Below are 5,965 nucleotides of genomic sequence, written 5' to 3'. Positions count from 1 at the left end.
TTTTATCAAAATTATCAAAGTATCAAAATTGTTGGTTCACAAGAATTTGTACATTTTCTCAGCTACATTTATGACATTCTCCAAAAGGTACAAAAAACAGATAATGTAACTGTGCACAATATTGAAATAGCTGTATTAAGAACAGTTCTGACTATACTTCAAAGACTAAAATAGCCCAAAAAATTCACAATTCCTCATACTCAACCTACTGTAACAAGTTTTCCAACAATGTGAACTCCTTGTCTAACAACACAAACTGACCTGTCATTACCTTTAATATTTAACATTTTAAGTCATGCTCTTATTTTCATGTGCTTAAAACATTATATTTTTAATTGAAATTCAACTATATACTACACACCATATGGTATTTTCTATAAGAAAATATCTCTTGGTCAGTGCCATAACAATTTTTAACATTAAAGGCCAGATTAGTTAATACAAAGTTTCAGATTATGAACAGTAATTCTTACATCAAATATATTATTTGATAAACAAAATCCTCAACTGACAAATAATAATAAAAAAAGTGATTCTATCTCTGAAAAGAAAAAGATGCAGTATCTGATGTTCATTTCCAATGTATGCCTAAGGACCTACTGAATTCGAGCACAATTTGACCAATTAACTAGGAGTGGTTTGATTGACCTCTTGAAGGATTTGGAATCAAAACTTAATAAGGCAGTAGTTTGAATGCCACCACAAATGTTAGGTCCTTAGTTACCACAATAAAACAAGTCATGTTGTGATTTTTTAGTACATACATAAATTTACTCATGTGTCTTTTATGCCTGCCCAAACCCTGGAGAATTCTGAATGGCAAAGTCCATGTTCTTTTTAAAGTCCTCATATTCCTTGTGAACTGTTGGTAAACGCAAAACATTAGCATATGTGTTTGCAGTTGGGAAAAGGTCGCTGCTGTAAATAAATTCAATGGATGGCTTAGTTTCCCATCCTAGAGCTGGAGGATAATCAGTGCCTGTGGCAAAAGCTAGAATTTCTCCAAGTGAAACTCCGGTTTCCTCTTCTGGGGAAAAAAAAAGTAAGATATTAAGATATTAAGTGACGGTCTAAAAGGTTCTAAAAGTTTAACATTAACAGAAAGGAAAACCATTTAACTTGATTACAACGAATATCGGTGCAATGTTTTCTGTAAAAATAAACACTGTTTTAGTTACACTTTTGAATAATGGGCAAAAATCCTAATGAATTCCTACATGTGTAAACCCTAACTCGAACCCTAGTCTGTAATCCTATCCCTAACCCTGACGATAACCCTAACCTTAACCCTTTCACATGTGATCAACATCAGAACTCAGAGGAAGTGCAGAAGGTATTCAGGTGCTCATCCTTAGGTTGTTCTGTAGGAATTTGTGCACATTAAAAAGTGTGATCCAACATTTTATGTAAATATTTGCTAAAATATTATAAGGCTACATGCAGGATTATTCAGTTATAAAAATACTATGTTACATGTACAATATTATAATACAATAGTTGTCAATGCATACAACCTGGACACTAATGCAATGATAACACTTGTGATTTCTGGGAATTGGGAAATCTGACAAATCTGCTGGTTTAGGACAATAAAATAATGACTATCATCCCAAAAATAGCCTGATACAATGAATAAGCCACCTCTATTTACTGTTTGTATAAAATTAGGACAATACAAACCCTGTGCATCTATCAGATAATCTCGCCACCATCCTGTGACTTTTGACTGCGTCTGCCTTTTGTTGCTTCCCTGACTCTCCAGAACGATAGAGAACATCTGATCAATTTCTTGAGAGGTAAGTTTGGTCTCTGTGTGGCAGAAGGCAGGTTGAAATGCTTGAGGAAACTTCCGGATTGCATCTAACACATCCAGGGTAGAGAGACCCAACTTGAACCTGTAAATAATAATAACAATACATTTTATATATATATATATATATATATATATATATATATATATATATATATATATATATATAAATCACTCTAATTCAATTAATGTACCTCTTTATATTTCATCTAAATCTCTTTAAAAGTCCAGCTTTAAAACCAACGCAGTTTGGAATGTAGGTTTAATGTTTAACTTTCCTCAAAATTGAAAAATAGCATAGTTTAAAAACACTTTCAAAGGTTGATGTAGAATCAACTAATAACTGCAGTGCAACAAAACCACATTCAAAATAGAACACTTTACATTGTCTGAACACCTACATGCATACCTTTCAAATGCACTGCTTGTTCGCCCAAAGAAATACCAGTTTAGCTTCTTTTACAAGCTGTTTATGACCTTCTAGAGAAGTCACATGATGCAAACACCCTGCTAAACTGAGGAAATCCTGTGACATCAAGACTACATCCACTGCTGCTTCTAAACTCTGCGCATCAGCAATCTGAAATACAAATTTAGCATTTCTCAATTTGTGTTATACTGATACTAGTCTGGATTTGATAATACAGTACGCCCTCGCTATAACAAACCTGTTGGGGTCAAAGCCTTTTGTTTGTTATATCGAGGGGTTTGTTATAGTGAAAGGACAATCAAAATGAACGATAAACTGTTGGAGTAATGAAATGAGATTATGAATACAAGTAGAATTACACGTACCTATTCGTCTTAAGTATGCAGTATTCTGCCTTTGCTTTATTCTGTTTGTTAAAGAATTGAAACGCAGTACAGAAAGCACAAATCCTGAATTGAAGCTGAACATTTATTCAAAATCAATCTGACATGAATCGTTTCAAAGTGCACCAAATCTTAATCCAACAAGCAAGAATCCCAAACTGATCTTTTATTCCAAATCATCCCGACATGAAAAATTTGACTACGTTACTACTTTTTTTTTAACAATCAATATAGTTTCCAGCTTTGTTGCAACATAAAATTATTTTCATTTTATTATTATTATTATTATTATTATTGTTATTATTATTATTATTATTATTATTATTATTATTATTATTTATTTCTTAGCAGACTCCCTTATCCAGGGCGACTTACAGTCGTAAACAAAAATACATTTCAAGAATCACAGTACAAGTAATACAATTAAGAGCAAGATAAATACAATGACTTTGGTCCTAGCAAGTACAAGTGTGACAAAATACGATTCAAGATTTTGGATCTATAGTTACACAGTGCGCTTTTTATTAAGATAAAAGAGTTGACTTCACTGCAGAGGTGGCATCCTGTGCATACAAACCGGTATGTTGACAGTATGTGTTTATATGATCTTTTTTTATTTTTTTATTTTTGGTCCAGGGGCCAGGTTCGTTCTAGCCAAAGGTTCATTATAATGAAGGGTGTTATAGCGAGGGTGTGCTGTATATGCAAGGGATTTCTAAACTGTAAGACTTGTCACCTATCACAACTTTTTAGTTTCATTAATTTAATTAACTTTAATGTATTTTTTTGTTTAAGGTAAATATGAACAATTTTCTCCAGCTGTGAAGTAGATAACAGACTACTGTATACTAATCATTCTGCTATGTTGTCATCAGTTTTCCATGACTAATCCATGGCTTGAAACTAAATTTGCAGGTTTTGCCCAATATGTAGGAACCTTTTTGAACTTCATTGTGTTAAAGAATATAAAAATATAACATTTTAATTGATAGAATCAACTTGACATTTTATTAGTATTTTTAACAGAACACCTACATTTTAATAAACACTTACTTTCTCCAGTTTTGACTTTAAATCTTCATCTGGAATTTTCTGGAAATCACAGGTCACATTTTCTGGTCCTCTCACTAGTGCATCATATAATTCAGTTGCCAGAAATCGGGGAGGTGGTCCACCATGTACAAGGCTCACAGCAATAGCTCTTCCGGCAATGAAGTAGTCATCTGATCTCACAGCTGGGAAAAGATTAGCTTTTGTCAAATGTTGTTTGTTCAGACTTAAAAATACATATTTACCCCAAACTATTTCAATGATGAAATGATTCTGCTCAAGAATCCAGGTTTCTCAAGCTTCGGGTCTAGGACATATTGCACTGATGAAGCAGAAAAGCAAATTTATTACTTCAAGTACACATGTAAAATTGAAAGAAAAGAAAGTTTGATTGACAAGTAACATACTAACTTGCTACATGATTTCTGTACATGCTAATACTTCTGTAATGTGTAATACAGGTACCAAACTAAATATTAGTGAACATACCATTCTAATATGTTGTTAGGGCACTGTGTATCACCTGTCCTGTAGTAGTTAATAGTTTAGTATCTTGTAGGCTTTTTTACATTACATGTACAAAATAATATACATTTCTGTTGTTAGTTTGTTTCATAAATAAAATACAAATACCTGAACTATTTAAACATAGATGTTTTTGATTCTCTGGTCCTATAAATAGACAGCTGGTCTGCAGGTGCTTCATTAGAAGTCGTAAGAACTCTCTGCGAGGTCCACCAATGTCAACTGCACCTTCAGAATGGCCCACATCAGTGAATTTCACAGATATTCTTTTGGTTGGGGAATATGTATTTCTTCGGAATCCACGCAGTGCACCTTCCCACACAGTAGATCTGTTAATATTAAAAATACTGATTTCCTTGTCATTTATTGCTTTAGCTAGATTACCGAGGATGTCTTCAAGAAGGAAACTGAAAAGATAAATGTTCACATAGAGAAAATAAAGTAAAATCCTTCCAACTAAAAAAAAAAAAAATTCAATAAGATAGTGAAACTCTTACTGAAACCTTCAGAACAACCCTTACCCATCATGTGATGGTTCAATAAGATTGTCATCCAAAAGAATGGCAGCTTCAGAGTTGTCATCTTGAGTTAAATCCAATATGTTGATATACTGACTGCACAACAAGAGAAGCATTGAAACTAAACACGATGTAATACTACAAATGTCAAACAAGCAGAATATTAAACAATATACTTATATAATTTCATAGCAAGTCATGGGTCAAGTTAACCTATTTTTATGAATTATGGCGCAGAATTTTAAACTAAGCATAAATGGATTTTATAAGTTTCTTTCTATAGTAGCTATGCTGACATGTTTGCTACATTTATCAGAAGGGTCTTCATTTAAACCTTCTGCATTGTTAAATACATTTTTCAACAATTTCACTTGAAGCACCTTAAAATACTTTTTCAATTTAAGCAGTTTTATTTAAATGCTGCAAACAGCAATACGTACTGATATGGGTCACTGGATTTACTTTCTTCTACAGTGGCTGTGCAGCTGGAATGTAGGTTTGGAGGTGTCCGAGTTTGTGTCATCAACTGAAGTGGTGAAACAGAACAGACTACTTCGTAATTCCCTAAATCAGAGAACGGTGTGCTGCATATAACATCAGTGTTTGTCAGCTGAAGGGTTGGTATCTCTTGGTGCAGTTCTTCACCCGTTCTGCTCACAAGAAAAAAACAAATGTATCTTAATATAACTTTAATGTGATTTTTACATTGATTCTGACTTGACATGTAAAGCAAATAGTAATTAATAAAAAAACAAAAAAAGGAAATCACTAAAATGCAAATATTACATTCCACATAAATGTATATTTCAAAATGTGTTTTAACAAGCCTTTATTAAAATTACATTTCATATTTTGTAAGGAAACTTACTGGTGTATTTCACAATGTGACTCGTCATTTAAAGGCTTCTGTGATTGATCTTGAAGGTCATTGGCATATGCATTTGTGATCTGAAACATATAAAAAAAATAGTGAATTACTTTGACAGACTCCAATTACTTTAATGAATGCAATATCAAAACATACCTTGTTTGTGTCATCATGTGGCATCTGAAGCAGCATCTTGTTTGGTCTAAGATACAAGGCTTTAGATGCAAACCAGGTTAGGCTTTACCACTTTATTATGAAGTCCCATTAGAATTTCAAATCTGCATTTAAGATACAAAGCTATATTAGAAACAAATACAATTTATATTTGTAGAAACATATTTTAAGACATTAATAACAAAGTGTACATATATGCTGAAAATA

The 5,965-nt window shown here is 32.6% G+C and overlaps 1 long non-coding RNA gene across 1 annotated transcript; it reads right to left on the bottom strand.

Annotated features, from left to right (window-relative positions):
* Positions 1-391: 391 nt before the first annotated feature.
* On the bottom strand, positions 392-4,600 carry LOC131701978 (uncharacterized). Its single transcript, XR_009309211.1, has 4 exons — positions 4,307-4,600; positions 3,677-3,858; positions 1,681-1,895; positions 392-1,027 (listed from the first exon to the last, which is right to left on the bottom strand). It is a non-coding gene; the product is annotated as an uncharacterized LOC131701978 (long non-coding RNA).
* Between the last annotated feature and the right edge of the window lie 1,365 nt (positions 4,601-5,965).

Source organism: Acipenser ruthenus, chromosome 28 (genome assembly GCF_902713425.1).
Source record: "Acipenser ruthenus chromosome 28, fAciRut3.2 maternal haplotype, whole genome shotgun sequence".
Lineage (NCBI taxonomy): Eukaryota > Metazoa > Chordata > Actinopteri > Acipenseriformes > Acipenseridae > Acipenser > Acipenser ruthenus.
This window is presented reverse-complemented; position numbering and strand designations above follow the sequence as displayed.